General features: G+C 37.9%; 1 protein-coding gene across 3 annotated transcripts in view; it reads right to left on the bottom strand.

Moving 5' to 3' along the window:
• Nucleotides 1-21,605, bottom strand: part of LOC111860499 (TBL1X receptor 1) — a 42,711-nt gene that overhangs the window by 9,570 nt on the left and 11,536 nt on the right. Inside the window, exons 2-3 of one of the 3 annotated variants that reach the window (XM_023844249.2) lie at nucleotides 13,193-13,259; nucleotides 3,853-3,921 (exon numbers count right to left, since the gene is read on the bottom strand). The gene's annotated coding sequence lies outside the window, so the exon portion shown is untranslated. The remainder of the gene's footprint in view (nucleotides 1-3,852; nucleotides 3,922-13,192; nucleotides 13,260-21,605) is intronic. The other 2 variants (XM_023844253.2, XM_023844252.2) reach the window with 2 other exon arrangements.

Raw genomic sequence — 21,605 nt, 5'->3', positions numbered from 1 at the left:
CAGTCGGAATCAAATGAGAACCGCTCCCAGACACCCAGTTTCTTGTTCTCTAAGAACATCTAAATCTCTTTTGTCACTGCATCTGGAATGAACTGTTTATCACCTGCACCTGTACCACTAACAAGGCGATATCAGTCATGCTGATGTCTCCTCCAAGGCTGAGATAGAAAAGAATCGTGAGAAGCTGTTTACGTTTCTCCTCGACATGGCTCTGCCAGAATTATAGCATGGAAGGACACAAATACAGACTACATTTGCCATGCTTTCTTTTCATTTTTTTCTTCCTTTATTTTACAATTGACTATCTGTAGAGTAGGCAGTGCTCAGAGGCTTCATCCAATATTTTTGGTCTCTTCCCCTTCAGTACATTTGCCTTTATAATGTCTTTATAAGAGTCACCTTAAAGGTATTTTTTTTAAATATCAGAAAGTACATTTTTGGACATTTTTGTGATATAAAAAAAACATCAGTGTAAATTCTCAAGACCTGCTAACCAGATTGTGCAGGCTGTTATGGTCTTAATGTTTATACATTAATTTACTTCTATTGTAGTTGACAACTGAAGCACATTGTCTAAGAACCTACATACCAAAATATTACTTGCAACACCAAGTACTCAAAATTGCAGGATCTAAACTGGAAGAAAATGCTCTGGCAAACCATTCTTGCTTCAAGAACACGATACATGATGCACTTTGCCAACTGGTTGGGGCAGTCTCACAGAGGTTCTCCTTGATGAATGTGTCGGTGTTTAGACTACAAACACGAGCCTTATCAAATGCAGGAACACAGAGAGCACACTGCTGGCAGCAATCACACAGAGAGCCCTCTGCAGCTTACAGCCCAACCCTAACCCTTGACCTTGAAAGACAAGGCTGACCCAGTGCAGCATGTTTATCTGACAACACCAGCACTCCAAAAATGTGCTGCCATAGTGAAACTCTGTTCTGAAATGTTCTTATGTTAAAAATATTTATCTTTTTTCAGCTCTTTAATGGCCTGTAACTTGTTCAAATAACTGAATGTTGCTACCGACAGAACCAATCCATAAACATTGTATATGTTTGTGTGGTGCAGTATAAATGAAGCATTCTCAGCCACATAAACAAACAGAACAAGTTTGGCGGAGTAAGCTAGTGCTCAGCCTAAGTCATAAAGTGAAGAACACTCAACTGTAGTAAGCAAAATAATAAAAATATTATTTGTACCCATTTTGTTATACTTCACTGGTCATGATTAAGCGTAAATGAAGATCACAGAGTCCCAGAAAAGACTAAAGCGTAGCTAATCCTTGCTTTAGGTGAAAACAAAGATGATAGCTGATTTCCTAAAGCCATTTTGGTCTGGTTCTTTTTAAATTGCCAAATCTGCCATTAAACTGAAATAAAATGGAACATCCATTCATGTGTGTGCAAATGCTGTGTTCTGTAATATTAAAATTTACAGGCACACACCATTACTATTAACTAATATTAAATCTTTATGGACTGTAGCTCCATTCACTGAGCACACAGCAGTTTAACCATCATTCTATACTGAATAGCTCAAAGAAATCAAGAACAACTATCCAATATAGGTTAAATGCTACCGTTTAAAAACATCAGTTTTAGAGAAAAAAAATCGTTAAGAATACTTTAGAGTATATCACAAGCCTGCATAAACCAAGCACCTGTTTTTATCCATAAAGAAATGATGTTTCAACTGCTTATAATCCTCAACCTAGAGTTCATATATTTAAACAAACATGCTAAAGACTGACCTAGAATGTCCACACTGCCAAAACGTCAGAACCATTAGCTACCTGCACAAGGCTTTCCTAGTGCATATTCTTTGTTTACTCTAGACACACAGGTCTTGCCAGACTACTTAAAAAAGCAGGAATACACACAGATACGCTGCCGGCACAGATTCGTCCAGTAGCTTGACCAAGCGTCATGCTTGTTTTGTGACAGCAGCACCACAGCTATTTATGTCTGCACCATTACCAAGTATGATGAGCATGTGCAAACCACCTACTATTCATTCCCTAGCAAGATTCTGTACATTTACACTAAATTTACAGAACAACAGAACAATCCAAGACACTACAGTGGACAAAAGTATATGAAGACCATCATTTAAATGGGCAACAAAATTAAAAAACGGCTGACAGGTTACAGCTGAAAAGCTTCCATCAGGGTGTGAGGCAGAATAAACCACAAGGCATTTAAAACATAGTTAATAGGTAATGCAAGTTCTTCAATTGCTTTTAACTGAATTAGGTAATGTGGTTGCAATTAATTTACTGATCTTACTTCATAAGTAACAGTGTTTAAACTTCGAAATACAAAAACAGACAAATTACAAATAAGATTCCATCTTTTTCATCCGATTCCGTACATATTCCTATGTTTTAACAATAAGCTGATACCAACTACTGATTTAACTGACCACACATGATCCATTATCTGCATACGAACTGCCACTATATAATCTGTAATTCAAGCAAAACACCTTCGCAGTTAGAGACTGTTCATCAGGTTGAGATAGATGGCCAAGACTTTAATGCAAGTCTCTGACCCAGTAAGAAAAATCTGATTCCAAATAGACAGCATGTTTAAAATGACCGCAGCTTTGTATATTACCCCAGGCAGCACAGGGCACAAAACCTTGGGAAAACTCTGTATGAGATCAAGCGCATAGGACACAAACACGCACACCCATTTGCAGTGTATAGACAATTCAGAGACTATTCAGAGACAATTCAGAGTTTAGCTAACTTCACTGCATAAGGAAGTTCGTATACAGAGCAGAGATGGGATTTGAACCCCCAATCCTGGAAATGTGAGAGCACGGTGCTACCCACTACACCACCACAAACCCATTCTGTCTCTATTGTAAAATTACTGATATTTAATTAACAGTAATTCATCAATCATGACATTTTTGCATAAAAATTGATATCCCCAGATCTCTCCCATTTACTCACAGCAATACACAGTATTTAAGGATACATCATATGACTCAGCTGTATTCATTTGATTCTTTAACAAATTAACTTTTTAAATAACTGAACTCATTGTTCAGATATGGATGTTCATTATATTACACTGTTTTCTACTATAGCAGCATGCAGGGGCATGTAAAGCACGAACAAGGCCAAACAAGGCTGAGCAAACTCCGTGTAGGCTGGATTTGTTGTTTTTCCCCTGACAGGGGTGTTAACTATAAAGTGGTGCTGACGTCAGAAACAGCTAGTCAAGTTACAACGATTCATTGCTGTCACGCCAACTAATTTCAAATATACCCTGATAAAAACAGCAATAATAAAATGGAGAAAAACAAAATACTACTAGTTTCGATAAAAAGAGTGCATTTTGCAAGCACCTGACTATAAAAAAAAAACACAAACACAAACTGCATTTTCTCTGCTTTACTAGATCTAAATTCCCTGAAGAAAAAGATCTATAATCAAAATATCTCATATATTATTAAGACATTCGCGTTCACATTGCTATAAGAACGTGAGAAACCTGAAGACAGGCTATGTGCATAACCAATCGACAAAGAAAGCGCTTCAAGTCCCACCCCAAAGTAGTACCCCAGTTGGTGTGGCACTTCTGGTACTGGTACTTGACTGGAAGTCAATGTAAAAGGGAAAGCACAAAGTACAGTACTTGGTGCAGTGGTAAAGCACCCTAAGTGACTGAATTTCTTGACCCTTACTGTGTACCGTGGGTATTAATTTTCAGCCACCTGATATGTTGTCTGAAGAAGCAGGTGTACCAACGACCATAGTATATTGAAAAAGCAAATCAGGCAACAAAAGCATAGTGATTTCCATGAAACATTGGTTTCAATCTCCACACTTACCACAAAAATCTGCGTTACGTTTCCACAACAGAAAGCTTTTATAACAGAACTGTCCACGAGTTGGAGCACCTGCAAAGACATAATTTACATTATTTGTATTGCTAATTAAACATTACTGCTTATACTTTTACATTATTGTTTATACTATTACTTCCAAATATAATTATGTGGAATTTCTATTAATATTTGGAACTTGGACATTTACATGAAGATTGTTGTGTTTCTTACAGTAATGTGAAAAAGAAAGTACACCTTTTGCCAATTCTAAGGTTTCACATATCAAGACATTATAAAAAATCATCTGGTCCTTAGCAGAGCTTAAATGAGGGGTACCCAATCTTATCCGCAAAGGGCCTTTATGCAGGTTTTTGGGATAACCTGTAGGTCAGCTGTTCAAACCCAGGTGTGAAGACTCTTTCAGCCAATCAGTCCTCTAATTAGTAATCTAATTAGGGAGTTGCAGCGAAAACCCGCATACACACCGGCCCTTTGCGGATAAGATTGGGTACCCCTGGCTTAAATAGATCTTAAAAGGTTAATACAGCCTCAGATGAACAACAACAAATGATGTATTACACCCTATCATTATTTATTTAACAAAAGCTAAGCCAAAATGCAGAAGCAGTGTGTGAAAACCTAAGTATGCCATAGGAATTAAGAGGGTAAGTAGCAGCAAGATGCTGCTAATCAAATGCACCTGATTAACTGATCATCAGCAAGTGTGACCATCTCTATAAAAGCAGAAGCTTTGCCAGTTTGCTTATCCGGAGCATTCAGGTGTGTGTTAACACAATGCCAAGGAGGAAAGGCATCAGCAATGAGCTTAGAGAAGCAATTTTTACTGGGAAGAGTTATAAGGCCATTTCCAATAATTTTAAGTCCATCATTCTACAGTGGGAAAAAAAAACATGACCAATGTTTTCCACTCTTCCCAGGAGTGGACGTCCCAGCAAATTCACCTGAATTTGCAATGCAATGCTCAGAGAAAACCAGAGAGCTAGATCTCAGACTCTATAGGCCTCAGTTAGCATGTTAAATGTTAAAGTTCATGACAGTACAATTAAAAAAAGACTGAACAAATATGGCTTGTTTGGAAGGGTTGCCAGGAGGAAGCCTCTTGTCTTTAAAAAGAACATGGTAGCCCGGTTTAGGTTTGCTAAGTTGCATCTGAACAAACCACAAGACTTCTGGAACAATGTCCTGTGACAGCGCCATGTTTGGCAGAAACCAAAACACAGCATATCAGCACAAACACCTCATACCAACTGTCAAGCACAGTGGTGGAGGGGGTGATGATTTGGGCTTATTCTGTGCAAATTCGGGAAAAATAAATTGTGTAAGAAGTAATTTATTAAAGATGTTTTCAATGGCCTAAAAAATAGAATTGTCAACAGAAACATATAATAGTATAAAAGTATATATTTTTATATAGTTTTATAGTGGAGTGTCCGGGGGCTTGAACTCCTGGTCAGAAATTCAGTCCAACTCCAGTGAAACAATGAACCTTTTTGTGGAAATTTTGTATACAGAAATTTTGAGCTTCACTGGTTATGATTAAAAACTGAAATATTGTCATATGGCAACCAATACAATGCAGTACAGACTGAACCCTTTGCCTTTGAATAGAAAAAGTACTAGCCTGCCCTAGTTATATCTTAGTACTGAAAGACCTTCTTAGCATGTACATTTGTACTGTGTTGACGTGGTATAAAAATGCATGTCTACAGTGTAGAAAGTTGAATTATTTGTGAAATATAGTTTGAATTTTTTAAGCAATTACATTTGCATTATGTGAAATATTATAATGATGACTAATGGAAATCAAAATACAATTTAAAGATTGTACGTAGAAGACAAATATGAAATATACCTTTCATGGAATTATTTACAAATAAAAGGACATTATTTATTTATTCATTTATTTATAGACATTTTTGAGTATTTTGGCATTCCATACAAACAAACATTTCAGGTGGTTTGCTTACCCTGAAATGCACAAATAGCTTTTAATTTCTTCTCCTTTTAATGTTCCGCAGACTCTGCATACAGAAGTGATTTATGTACTTAAGTAAGTTGCAGGAAAGTGAGATCCGTTCACAAGCGGTCAGTCGAGAGATCCATGTTAATGCCAAGTGTGAACAGACATATTTAGCACTGTGAACTTGTGACCGGATCACCCGGAAAGCATGTTAGTATCAGGTGTGAACAGGGCCTGAGCTTGGGGCATGCAACAGAACAATGATCACAAGCGCACCAGCAAATCTAACAACAGAATGGCTGAAAAAAAGGAATCAAGGTGTTCAAATGGCCCAGTCAAAGTGCAGACCTCAACCCGATTGAAATGCTGTGGCGGGACTGTAAGAGGCCTGTGCATAAATGACTGCACACAAACCTCAATGAACTGAAGCAAAGTTGTAAAGGAAAGTGGGCCAAAATTCCTTCGTAATGATGTGAGAGACTGATAAAGTCACACAGAAAATGATTCAAGTTACTGCTGCTAAAGGGGGCTCTACAAGCTACTGAAATCATGGCGTGTACTTAGTTTTTCCACACATGGCTTCTCCATTTTGGCTTCATTTTTGTTAAATAAATTTTGACACTGGAATCAGTTGTGTGTTATTTTACACCTGAAGTTAGATTTAAATAATTTTAAAACCTGGTAAGGACCAACTGATTTTTATTCAGATTCAGATTCAGAATACTTTATTGATCCCAGAGGAAATTATGTGGGAACCGTTGCTACCCTTCTCCATCGCGACTCAGACCGAAGTTGTGATATTTCTCGGGGCCGGCAGATGAAATTAAATAGTATTTTTTGGGAGTTTTCTAAGAGCCACAGACAATATGCAAAGGCCAGCAGACAACACAGTTTAGTAATTCAAACATATAAAATATATGTACAGTGCAGACTCCAGGTGTGTATATCTTTGCGTTTCCCGTATCATTTTGTGCTGCTTTAGTATCCTGAATTGTATTTAAATCCAAAAAGCTTTGCTTTGCTCTCCAAGGGAACCAAAAAGTTTTACCACGATTTTTTCAGATCACGGGAGGCCGGTGCGTCTAACCCCTGAGATGAGGAAGGTCAATTGTATAATTATTTATGAAGCCATATTTTCAGGCTGCAAGGTTGTATTTTTTGTTTTTTTAAAAAAGAACACTGAACTCTGAACTTTTATGTACCATTATAAAGCACACGTGCAATTTTAAGTGTGAATATTTGAACATACATACATTTTCAACTAAAAGACCTTTTGTGGAGCGGTCAATAAGTAAAAGCTAACCAATGCATAGTTTCTGTGAGTTGGCTGTCCTTCACCCCTGGGAACAACACCAATACGTTTTCCTGATCACAGACCTGGTACACTAAAAAAATATGTCCATTCACCACTGAGAGCTGAACATAAGCCATTTAGTACTATAAAACACAATGCAGTTCTGTACACAAATTGAGACAGGCATTACATAATACAGGAAGACAGAAAGCCATTATTCTAAAGAAATAAGAACTAAATTAACTCAAATGTCAGTTTTCAAAACAAAACAATTTATGCAGAAAACTGACAATACAGAAGTTACTGGCTACAGAAAAGCCATGTAAAAATAGTGTCTAAACATTCACGAGAACATTAATTTTGTCATTACACACATAAAACTGCATTTCTGGTTTAATTTGTATATAACTGTTAAACACTGTTCCTTTGAACAAAACTCATTTTAACTCCTTAAAAGGACTGAGTATTCAGTGCCATGACCTATATTCAGGACATTTATGCTGTTAGTAAAACCAATTCCAATCAGAAAATTTACTATGGTAACTTGCAAAAATAAAACTGAGTAAAGCAGCAGTCTTATTTTCTCTCACAATGTAATCTACAAGGCCAAGGCTGATAATATGCAGGTCCTGCTTCCTGTACCTTTCACCTTAACTAATCGTGTGGGCAGGAACTTAAAGGTTATTCTTTGCATATGTGCTGCCAGGCATTGGTTACCTTGACAGCAGCGACAAACTGGGACACAACTGAGTCATTACATCTAAGCTTTTGAGGGGGAAACGGTGGTCCAGTGTTTTCTACCAACTTTTCTATACTTACAAAGACCAATGTATTCATTACTGAAGTAATCCGCTTCTCAGTCTGTTCTTTCCCCTCTAATCAAATCATGCTTGCAATGTTATCTGAATGTCCTTTCTTGTTCATGCAAATGTATTGAACACATTTTGTTTTGCTTATATGTTACAAAATTTGAATATACTTTTAATCCAATTACGGAGTAATTTTAATGTTTTCTATTTTAAAAATATTTAAAACTTCAAAATGTATTGCACTTGTTTCAAATTCCCACATATGCATTCTTACAGATGCTTACAAATATGACTTTGATAAGTAACACCTAATAAAAATTTGGACCAACTGCCAGCTTGCAAAAAGACAAAAAGTAGCACAGTAATTAAAGCATTACCAAGCTCATACTCTTGTACCTAAAACACTTAAACTTGAATTTGCTCTTTTCATAAGTTAGGAAGTACTTCCTATGCTTAACCATTTCCTCTCACCAAAAGAGATCACATGACTTTGATTGAATCTTTACTCTTTGTCTGGAAATGTATCTGTTGCAGACGTCATAACTAGTGATCAACATATGCCACTATAACTCTAACCAGAACGTAAACTGGTTTCCTCTTCAATGGCCTCCAAATCACAACAAAGTATTTTCCCAGTAGGTTTAAATTTGAATCAGGCAAAAATTGTTCCACATCTTATGCATTCTCCACCACACGGATGTGCATGCTCTGGAGTGTCCACTGAAACATACAGGTATGTGGTATGCCAGAACTCCATAACAATGTACCAAAAAAAAAAGTTTAAAAACTACAATTGTGAAAATACATATGCAATGATACATAACTGTTTATTCTATTTCAAAGTCTACTTAATAGAGTATCAGAGGACTTTTAATTAAATAGCATCAGTATGCTGGCATTTTACAGCCCTGAAAATGCAAGTATGTGCTCAATTACACTACTCAGTAACTGTCTATACTCAGTGCAAAAGTATGCAAGTCAGAAAGGATGTAGGTAATGGTGACCAATGTAAACAAAACAGACACCGGGATGCAAGTGGAAGGGGCTTGTGCCAAGATGCAACAGCATATTCAGGAGTGAAGGAAGCTGCACCTAAATTGAAGACTAGGGCCCAGTTCACACCTGGTATTAACATGCGTCCTGGGTGATTTGGTCACACGTGGACAGCGCTAATTATGTCCATTCACACCTGGCATTAACATGTGTCTCCATATGTATCTCGACTGACTGCTTGTAATCAGATCTGTTTCCTGCAACTTATTTAAATAAGCATGTAAATCACTTCCATATGCAGAATCTGCTGAACAGGGTAACCAAGCCGCCTAAAATGTTTGTACGGAACGCCATAATACTCAAAATGAAATAAATAAAAACATCTAAAAATAAATGAATATTTCAATGATTAGTGTGTCTTTATTTTGAAATAATTCCCTAAAGGTATCATATTTCATAGTGTTTATCTTCTACGTATAATCTTTAAACTGTATTTTGTAATAATGTTGTGATTTTCATTACAGTCATTTTGAATTATTTTCACATAATGCAAATGTGATTACTTGAAAAAAATCAAACTATATTTCACAGCAAAGTTCAACCTTTCACGTTATACCGCATTTTTCTACCATGCCAACACTCTACAAATGTACGTGTTAAAAAGGTCTTTCAGTACTAAGATATAACTAGGGTGGGCTAGTGCTTTTATATTCAAGGGCAAAGGGTTCAGTCTGTAATGCATTATGTTGACAGCCATATGATAATATTTCAGCTTTTAATCATAACCAATGAAGCTCAAAATTTCTGTATCTCAAAATTTGTGAAAATTTCAATAAAGAGGCTCATTGTTTTGTCTGATATGCTGAATATATATATATGTCTGACTTGGAACAAGTGAAGTAAAAGGAGCAAAGTAGTCAGGGCAGGAGTGAAACTGAATTTCTCACTGGGAGTTCAAGCCCCCAAACAGCCCAATATAAAACTATATAAACAGTTACACTGTTATTATATGTTTCTATTGAAATATCTATTATCTAGGCTATTGAACACACATTCTTACCTATACATTATTTTCACCCACAATTTGATAAACAGATTAGTAGAATGTCTAAAATATTAATGAGATGTATATTGTGTTGCCCAAAAGTTAGTGATCTGTATAAACTCGCCGTATCTTTATGCTTATTAAATTCGATTAGTGGAGTACCACCTGTTACCGTTTTGCTATATCAGGGAAGCAATAAACACTGAAGTGGTGGTGAAGAAAGGGACAGCTTATATACACTCACCTAAAGGATTATTAGGAACACCTGTTCAATTTCTCATTAATGCAATTATCTAATCAACCAATCACATGACAGTTGCTTCAATGCATTTAGGGGTGTGGTCCTGGTCAAGACAATCTCCTGAACTCCAAACTGAATGTCAGAATGGGAAAGAAAGGTGATTTAAGCAATTTTGAGCGTGGCATGGTTGTTGGTGCCAGACGGGCCGGTCTGAGTATTTCACAATCTGCTCAGTTACTGGGATTTTCACGCACAACCATTTCTAGGGTTTACAAAGAATGGTGTGCAAAGGGAAAAACATCCAGTATGCGGCAGTCCTGTGGGCGAAAATGTCTTGTTGATGCTAGAGGTCAGAGGAGAATGGGCCGACTGATTCAAGCTGATAGAAGAGCAACTTTGACTGAAATAACCACTCGTTACAACCGAGGTATGCAGCAAAGCATTTGTGAAGCCACAACACGCACAACCTTGAGGCGGATGGGCTACAACAGCAGAAGACCCCACCGGGTACCACTCATCTCCACTACAAATAGGAAAAAGAGGCTACAATTTGCACGAGCTCACCAAAATTGGACAGTTGAAGACTGGAAAAATGTTGCCTGGTCTGATGAGTCTCGATTTCTGTTGAGACATTCAAATGGTAGAGTCAGAATTTGGCGTAAACAGAATGAGAACATGGATCCATCATGCCTTGTTACCACTGTGCAGGCTGGTGGTGGTGGTGTAATGGTGTGGGGGATGTTTTCTTGGCACACTTTAGGCCCCTTAGTGCCAATTGGGCATCGTTTAAATGCCACGGCCTACCTGAGCATTGTTTCTGACCATGTCCATCCCTTTATGACCACCATGTACCCATCCTCTGATGGCTACTTCCAGCAGGATAATGCACCATGTCACAAAGCTCGAATCATTTCAAGTTGGCTTCGTGAACATGACAATGAGTTCACTGTACTAAAATGGCCCCCACAGTCACCAGATCTCAACCCAATAGAGCATCTTTGGGATGTGGTGGAACGGGAGCTTCGTGCCCCGGATGTGCATCCCACAAATCTCCATCAACTGCAAGATGCTATCCTATCAATATGGGCCAACATTTCTAAAGAATGCTTTCAGCACGTTGTTGAATCAATGCCACGTAGAATTAAGGCAGTTCTGAAGGCGAAAGGGGGTCAAACACCGTATTAGTATGGTGTTCCTAATAATCCTTTAGGTGAGTGTATGTGATACCTCAGTTCTTGAACTCATTAGATCTCAAATTTCTTAAAAGTCGAACCAACCAGTTTGAAAAAAAAATACCTAGAGCTCGATCTGAATCTCAGAAGTCAAACCGTGAACGCCAACCTAAGATAAATTATACACGCGGGGAAATGAGTCACACGGCACGTCTCTCAGCGGAAACAAAGGGTAACGCTTCAGTCTCAGCCTTGCATTCGCCATGATAGCATCCTGCAAGTTTACACTAACTGAATACATATACTTAGACAGTAAAAATACATTTAGACAATGATAGACAGTAACACTAATTATTATAATATAATAAACTACATTTAAAAATAAAGATTTCTTATTCATTACTTTAATATTAATAATAAACCATTAATACGTTTAATTATAATGATATTGTTGTGCCGAGTGGGGACAGACCGGAGACAAAGGCGCAGACGTCAGGGTATCGGGGAATACGGGGTTTAATTACAGGTAAGGCAGGCAAAACGCAGACGTGGACTAAATACAGAGGACAACAACCAGAAACAGCTGATCACACGGGGATTCCACACGGGGTTAACGAGGGGGCGTGGCACACGGAAGGAGCTGGAAACTAAGACATTCACAAGGTAACTCCATGAAAAGCTCTGTAAAAGTAGAAATGTGTTTATTTTAATTATAATTTAAGATAACGTGAGCCAACTGGCTAGTAGTTGCCTTTTAACTGAAAAAATTCACTCCAGTCATCAGAGAAAAAAGTTACTACATCAAAACATTTACATTGCAATAATGTATGGCATGAAACAAACTTGTAAGTATGTCATTCAGTAATACAAATAATAAAACAACATACCGTTCACATTGGCCTCAAGAACTAAGTTAGCGCTTGATTCCCCTGCACTTCCTGTTGTGGCTGAGCGTGCACCTGACGTCAGTGGCTGAAAGTGCACGTTCTGCAGCCAGACCCTTCTCAAACTGTTTGTTTGCCTAGCTGCAGTGATCACGCAATTGGATTTGTAGTTTTATTACCACGCAGACACCGGTGCAGACCAAAAAACACAACCAACGGATTAGTTTTACAGCGTTCTACAATTTTATTTGCTGCGGACAACGCTTTTTGGGAATGAACGGAGGTAAGAATTTTAAGACTTGGGTAAATTAAATTTAAGACCAGGATGAAAATCTGGGCATTTTTAAGACATTAAGGCCTTAAATTTAACTTTCTGAATTTTAGACTTTTTAAGACCCCGCGGGAACCCTGATATTTAGCAGCTACAAGGACAAAAGATATTAAAAAGCCCTCTGTACTAATGGTAATTTAATAAACATAAATAGATAACACTGTTGTTTTGTCTGCTCTAGCGGTTCAGCGTTCTATCTTCGGGTGTTCGTGCATAGTGCTAGTGCTGCCGTGGTATGCCATCAAAACGTTGTGCAGTGTAAAACCACCTTTTTATTAAGTGATAATTTAACTACTCTCATAATTACGTGATATTAAAGGAAAACAATTGTTAGAATGTAGCGTTTTAGAAATCATAACAGTAATATCATTACAATTTTTTTTAATGTGTTGATTTAAAGTATTGATAGACGGAATTTCAGTGTCGACGTCTTCAACTACTTCAACTAATCACGGCAGCCCTAGAATAAACGGAAATTTTGGATAACTTTATCTCACAGTGCAGTTACAGGTTAATTTACAGTCATGTTTAGCAGAGAGAAAGCCAAATATGAACTTTAAGCACTCAATTTAAATTTAGTACTTATTGCTTACCATGTGATCCAGTATTCAAATGGTGGCAAACAACCTCAAGGCACTAGAGAAATCATATTTCTTCAGTCTGGAGAGAAAAGGAATGAGAACTGCATTAAACTAATGTCTAAGCATTCCACATATTTTGAATTCTTAGCCAGTAAAATAAGACATAGCAATAATAAAATAATCTTAATTATTAAAGCACACATCTTGCTTTCCTGTGAACTTAAGTCCATGCAATTTGCAATGAAGTAATTTAATAGTTATTTCAAATGTAATACTGGATTTCAGAGTAAATGAGTTCATAGTGACTGTCAGAAGTGTTCCCAATCATTCCAATTAAACTTCCTTTGTATAGTGGATCAACATCATTAGTGAGGGATATGAGTCAAAGGAGGTATTATTTTTTCAACAGTGTCCTTTTATTCATTCATATAAGATCACAACTGCATGTAGTACTACTCCACACACATTTAATAATTGCAAAAAACACTATTAAATCAATATAAAAACCAGTTGAATGATTTGACAATTTAGCTGTCAAAGAATCTGCATCCATGTGCTCAGAAATTACAGAATAAGTATCAGGACAAAACTAAGAATAACATTTCACTTTCAGAAAGACAAAAGTCTAGCTAAACTGAGGATGGGGTCAGATAAACCTTCAGATCAAATAAACCACCTCTCCCTTGGCATTACTTATATGATCACTTCTCTACCAATTTTCAAATAGAGCCTGATGGCTCCCAATGGACTTAAATTAAGTGTTTCACACAAGTACACAAGTTGGGATCACATGGAGTCCATCTATCCACTTTCTCAAACTGCTTGTCCTATTCAGGGTTGGGGGGGGGGGGGGGGGGGGAGTCCGGAGACTATCCCAGAGGCTACAGACACAAGGCAGGGAAGAGCCCAGAAGGGGGTGCTAACCCATCACAGGGCACACTCACACACCAGTGACATATGCGCGCGCACGCACGCACACACACACACACACACACAAAGGCAATTTGACAACTCCAATTAGCCTCAGCATGTTTTTGGACCACATTGGGAAATCGGAGTACCCGGAGGAAACCCCATGATGACACGGGGAGAACATGCAAACTCCACACACATGGAACCCTGGCGGAGAATTGAACCCAGGTCCCATAGGTGGGAGGCGACAATGCTAACTACTGCACCGCCCCAATCACATATAAAATTGTTTTAAACACTTTTTATATGATGAAGTGATAAAACATAACCATGTTTCAGGGACTGCTGTCACATGCAGTTGTTGTCTTAATTTCAGTCAGAATTTTTGGGCTTGGATCAGGCAGAATACAATTTCCCCAAGTCTATAACTGTTCAACATCAATACCTCAATTTAAATTTCAACTTAAACTGCTTAGTTCACAGTGATAGTTTTAAGCCATTACTTTTAAACCAATATGACTGGTCTGCTTGGGGTTAACAGTGGCTTCATCACTAAAGGACTTGCTGTGACACGCCACACGAACACCAAGTCTGACGGTTAATGAAGCAGAGCGACTTCTTAAAACAGAACCACAGAAGTGGCCCTCGAGCCTCCTAGTTACTTCATTCTCATCAGTCAGACTGATGTGGTCACTGAAGTGTCACTGACGCCAAAGTCTCCTCAAAGGAAAAGATGTTAAATCTCTAAACCTCTAGAACACTTATGGTCATTCAAAGTAATCCAGGACATTTTTTCTTAGGGATTCTTTTGTAATTTCCAGTGTTACTTACTATCTATAAATTAAAGTAAATGTCTACGCCATAATATTCACCGATGGCTCCGAAAGGGACCTTCAGCATTAATGACTTGGCTCAGAGTCGACAAGCTACATTAACTTAAAACTTCACCACCACTAGACCACAACCACATTGATATAAAATTCAAATATTTAATTTTTAAGCTTCGGCTTCAGCAAAGCTCCAGCAAATATGGGGACTGTTTTAATTCAGCATTAGATGTCAATAGCATTGTAATCAATAGAATCATTTCCTATCTCTATTTACTAGCTATACATAAGTACTGCACCACAGCATAGGTACATCAGTTCCTATGAAAATGCTTAATTTACACCAGCATAGTAAGCTTCACTTTCCTCCTCATCCATCCTCATTTATAATGAGTTTTTAACAACCACCAACTACAGCAAACCATCTAATAAGAACAGTAAAAGGAGGAAGGGGGATCTCAACGCTGATGAATAATCACACCTTGCTTATCCAAAATTATACTGTTGTCCATTTCTATTTTAAAAAATGGCAGGCTGAAGGAACAATCATTAGAACTGAAAATTAAGTTTAACAAATACAACTCATTTCTAGCGATGCTGGTGGAATTTACATTTAAATGGAAAAGAATTCCCCATCTGAATTTACAGATAACCTAAATCAAACAATTAAAAGCCGGCTGTCCCCATCAAGGCTCTCGGAGTATTTTCGTGACAATGTTTCCATGAAGGTCATTACCACAATCCCCCCAATATAAAAATAGGGCACTTATTGGCTTTTTAAAATAGAACAGATGTTTTGTTCCCAAGAGGCTCTGGTGCTGATCAAGCATTACACCTACAGTCAGCAGCCATACTACCTGCAGTTCAGAGTAGGTAATACATCTGATGCTAAGCAGGTTTGGGCCTGGCCAGTACTTGGATGGGAGACCAACTAGGAAAGTGAGTTGCTACTGGAAGAGGTGTTGGTGAGGCCAACAGGTTAGCCCATCCTGAGGTCTGTTGGGGCCCCAGTGCAATGATGGAGATACAGTGCTGTAAGAGTGGCGCCATCCTTCAAAAGAAAATGTATAACCGAGGTCCTGACTCACTGACATAAAAGATCCCTGGGCATCTTTTGTAAGGGTGGTACCCTGATGCCCTGGTTAATTGCCCACTATGGCCCTTTCAAATCTGGACTCCTAATTATCCACTACATCTAACTGATGAGTTCTCTCCCTCCCCTTTACCACCTTAACCACTGTGAGAAGAATGCACTGGCGCAGAATGGCTGCTGTTGCATCATCCAGGTGGGTGTTGAAGTGGCTCCCCATTGGTTCACATTCAACACAGTGAATGACATCTAGTGATGTAAGGATAAGAGGAAAAGCACAGTGTAAAATGGAATACTGTATTTTTGATCAGAACAGTGTCTGTCACGGTAGTTAATACCAGTACTTTAGTCAATTTGTTCAGTGATGGGTTAAAGGAATCCTGGTATCACACCAGCTGTCTTTCACGATTAGCTAACAAGCTATCTTTTTAATCTTGGCCAACTGGTTTGATGAAGCTAAAGGTAAAAAGGCAGTTTAATTCAATTGTATTGCCCTTGTATTCCCAAGCACAGCAATCTTTTGTGAATGTATAACTGAATACTCCTTTATGTCAAAAAGGTAACTAATACTTTAGAAATGTGCTAAATAATATTCAACTGATATGTATAACTGAGTTGCATTAAGATTATTCAAGTAAAAAGTAAACAATATTAAGAAATACAATATCAGCTCATGGCAAAAAGATGACAGATACAGATGTGCTTGATGCCAATCATCACCAATCCTCCAGTACCGTGCAACATAAAAGGAAGACTGTATGAATCATGAATCTAAGGAGCACACTGCCTGACAGTCCCTAGACCCACTCCAGAGAAATCACCATATGCTGACGTGTGCTACTTCCACAAGCGTGCACTGGCTCTTAACAGCTTGTGAGTGAGAACAGATGGAACCTGCCTTGTTAATTCATCAGAATTTATAGTTCATCTAGTACATATTTTACCACCAAACCCATACAATTACCATGAGAATGTGCTTGAAGGGAGACTCTATAAATTTGAACATTTAGATTCCTGATGGACATTTGGGTTTGATGACACTATAACACTATGTTCATTGTCTATGTGTGTCCATCCACCCATTAATCAGACATCTTAGTCACAATCATGGGGTACATCCTGGATAGGATGGCAGTCCATGCCAGGGCACATACATGCACACAGCAACACAACAAATCAAACACTAATGGAACACACTACAGAGACACCAATTAAGGTGGCTGTATACTTCAAACAATGTCCAGACAAAATGAATTTGAACATGTCGACGCAAACAATCTGTCACATACTTAAAATGACGCTGCCGGCCTGTTTATTCAATGTCAGCCCAAAAGACTACAGCACGCAGAACGTTTTTGATGCAGCAGACCCACATAAAAAGCGCAAATAGACGTTCTATTGCATGTATGCGAGTCATTTTAATAATGGAGATGACAGCTCTTTTAAAATAAAAGCTGCTCTCTTGATTAACAGCTATTATTAGTCTAATATTAGCAGCGGCAGACAGGTAATGCAACAATTTAAACAATACTCATGGTTACACACTAACAAAACACACACATTCCGCAGCAAACATTACATGATTACAACATTTACTATTTACAACATAAATACAGAAATACACATATTAATTTACACTATTTACAGATACATGCAGTGTGATGCAAACGATGTTGGTAACTGCATAATTAGTCCCCAGGGCAAAAAAGCTTGCTTCGGGGACCCTGCACAGGCGGCGAATCGAAACTGTGATCTCCACAGTGATTACAACTAATACAACATCGTATTGCTGAAATGATGTTGATTCCATTAATATAGTTTGAAGTATACAGCCACGTTTAGCCTGCAAGTGCAAGTCTTTAGACTTTGAAGAAAACAGGAGCATCTGGAGAAAACCTGCATGTCAAAGACATACCCCCAATGCTAGAGGTGTGAGAGCCAATGCTACCCACTGAGTTACTGTATTGTCTGTGTCGCTCATGGGTAAAATTATGGTCAATAATCATTATTTATACAGGCTTTACAAAAAATTTGTAACAAAAACATTATAACAGAAGGCAATGTGTGGATAAATTATACTGACAATTACTAATCAAACAAGCCTCTTTATATACCTATTTCTGTGATGTGCTCAGGACATGAGTGATAATTAGAAATTATATTAAAATTCAAAAACACACCTTAAAAAATAATCAAAGTACAGTATCCCTACCTCCTACTGTGCCCTGGTGATTCTGTTACAAGCTATTTACATTTCACATATTTTCTAATCAGTCAAGTAAATGTAACCTAGGGATTCAAAAATATACATTTTGTTTAATGTAAGGCACACTTTACAGCTTTCAGCAAAAAAAAGTTAGTAAATGTAAATTTGACTGCTGTAACTACTCCATTTTGAAGCAGCATCCAGAATCGCAGACAACTGCATCTACAGATGAAAATACACAGCTACCATTTGTTTTGGGAGGGAGAGTCATATGACTGAGGTTGATATAGGTTTGGTCCACCTGCCTCTCATTCACGCCAGTGTTTATATATGTTGTTTCACAGGCAGTAATTTGGACCCCATTTTGAAGCCATTCCCAAAACCTGTAATCTTGCCTGTTCAAATGATTCAGACTCAATGGCTCCATCCCATGAGCCATTTATCATGCCCCTACTATCCCGGCCCCATCCCGATCTAACCTCAAACAAAGATGTTCTCACACTCATAATAAAGAACTGGAACAGGTGGAAACCACTGCAGAACTCACAGCAGAGTGGTACATAACTGGTCACTAATTATGAAACTCTAGATATGACAATAGCTCTATGCCCATCATCCAGGTGTATGAAATTCTCAGAAAATCTGTTTTGTACACTTCTTTTGCTCAGCATGAATTAAATGAAGTGCAGACATCTGCCAGCTTGTTTACCTCAGCTCTGAAAAATCCAGGGGCACAGCTGCACCGTGCTTTTTTCATATTTATAAGGGGTGTTTCTGACAGTGGAACAAATGGGATTACAAACACTGAAAATACAAGCCTATTGAGCCAAAAACAAAATTATCCAACAAATACATCAGGTACTAAAATTCTTGCTGGTAGCTAGACAACTTGGTAATAAGTGATGTGTCAAATAACAGTATGAGTGTCCGTCGCTTATCAGTATTAATCAATACACATGCAAATATTTTGACTAAAAGGGCAACTATCAGTACAATATTATGTGAAATGGTGACATGATAAACAAGTATAAAGCTTGCTACCTTACTACTCATTACAAGCAGAGGACCATTTCCTTACCAATAAAAGTTAGGGGTGTGACAATGCACAGTGGCATGAAATAATTCATTGCTATTAATGGGAGAGGGCATAATAGGCATAACTACAGTTTTGCTTTGAAATTTTATTTTTGAATTTTACATTAGAATCCACAAAATTAGGTAAAAGAACAGCAAGAAAAAAATAAATGGTTTCACTTTTTTTGTAAATGTACATGCCTGAAAAGGAATAAATAAGAACAGTGAGATCTTTGTTTTCAGTCTCAAACATCGGTTATACATTAAGGACATTCTTATTTATTATTTTTTCCTTTTAGTTTCAAGAAAGTGGGGACTAGCTTGTTTTTAAAAAAGCACTTTAGGAGATTGCAAGTTTTTGTAAATGTGCATGCCTAAAAAGTAATATGAATTTTGATCTTAGTTTTTTTGGTCTCGTTTTGTTGAATATATTATGAGTGTATCGAACCGAGGGCCCTGAATCGTCGTTTGCGCTGAATCAAGCGCAAACGGTATCATTACACCCCTGATAAAACTACACAGCATCTCAACATGCAAAGCCCCTTTACTTTTCCAGACAAATAGTGGCAACCCTGTTCTGAATGGTGAATGATCCAAAATAATCCCTTGACTTCCACTACAGAAAATGGCTGATTATCCAGTGCAGTAATTTACATTACTTTAGCAGTCATGTCTAATTGCTATACTGACACTTATCGTTGATTACCCATATTATCAAATCGCAAAGCCTACTATATTTAGATTCCTATTTCCTTCGAATATGTGTGACATTAAAAACTAACATCACTACTGCAATTGTGTTTACCGAAAGGTACAAAATGCTTTTTTTCTTTCTTTCACAAAATCATTTAATTATCAAGAGACTGATTCAGACTATGCTAAAGAAATCTTTGTAGCTTATATGAGAGTCAACTATCATGTAAACACTGATATTTTAACAGGCATTCTCAACTGAAGTATTACTGTAGGCTGATGACTACAAAAGTAATTTAGGTTTCTTGCCTCTCAGGTGGGTGAACCATCCCAACATTGCACACATTATCATATTTTAACACCCCATACTTTGCAGTTGTCACATCAGAAGCACCATGAAAGTCCGTTGGGTTGAGACCATCAATTACACCAAAATATTTTTATGTTTTGTCAATTTATCAACTTGCATTTTTAATGCTTGCAGCTTTTCGATATTATCTAGATTGTAACAAAATCAGTCTAAAGCAGGGGTTTCAAACTGCAGTCCTGGAGGGCCGGAGCCCTGTGTAGCTTAGTTCTTTCCCTGTTCCACCACAGATGATTCAGCTCAAGAGCTGTGTGGTAATTAGCAAAAGAAGTTGAATCAGGTGTGTTAAATGAGGGGAAACCCAAAAATGTGCAGGGCTTCGGCCCTCCAGGACTGGAGTTTGACACCCACGGTCTAAAGTTTACATAGGTTTTTGCATGCTCTGCCAAACAGATATTTTCATGTTTGCCGTTGGACTCATTCATAGACACTGTGGCACATCAGTGAGAAATTTTACAAAAATGAGTGAGAAGGAGAAACGCAAACAAGAACAGGTTACCAAAGACATTCATCTTCTGCAACATGCAAATATTTCGGATTCAATCAACACGATATTGAGCAAAAGCAAGTGATTCATTGGCACTGCTTAGTGTCTGTTGGTACAAATCATGACAACACAACCAACTTCTTTTAGTAGAAAAGTTATACTTGGCTGTACTTCATTTTGGGTACATTTTCAACTGCTTTTTTATTTTATAAATATAGCAAAAGACTAGAGGTGGGCGATAAATCGATTTTAGCGATTAATTCGAATTTACAGTTCAGGACAATGTGTTTTTATGAATAACGATTTTATTACTTATTTTACAAGCGAGCACCAAAAGCGGAATTAATGCGACGCACCGTTCTTCACGGGTACATTAGTGCGGCGCACCCAAACACTGTAGCGGATTCACAAACAACATGGCAATGGTTCGGTTTTGTGCCGTTGGACACAGACCAAACAAGTCCTCGTTGCAAAGTCTGTTTAAAAACTGTTGCAACCAAAGGAAGCAGCACAACAAATTTATTCCAGCACCTAAAACAGAGGCACACAGCGAAGTGGGAGAAGTACAGCTCCCAGCAAAATGAAAATACCCGCAGCACCAGCACAACATCCAAAGTTAAGCAAGCGACCATCCCTTACACGTTTTCGAATTGTGTGCCATATGATAAGAATGGGGCACGGTGGAAGGCGATAAACGCTGTCGCGATGTACACTGCTCAAAAAAATTAAAGGAACGCTTATTAATCAGAGTATAGCATTAAGTAAACTA

Source organism: Paramormyrops kingsleyae, chromosome 15 (genome assembly GCF_048594095.1).
Source record: "Paramormyrops kingsleyae isolate MSU_618 chromosome 15, PKINGS_0.4, whole genome shotgun sequence".
In the NCBI taxonomy this organism is placed as follows: domain Eukaryota; kingdom Metazoa; phylum Chordata; class Actinopteri; order Osteoglossiformes; family Mormyridae; genus Paramormyrops; species Paramormyrops kingsleyae.
This window is presented reverse-complemented; position numbering and strand designations above follow the sequence as displayed.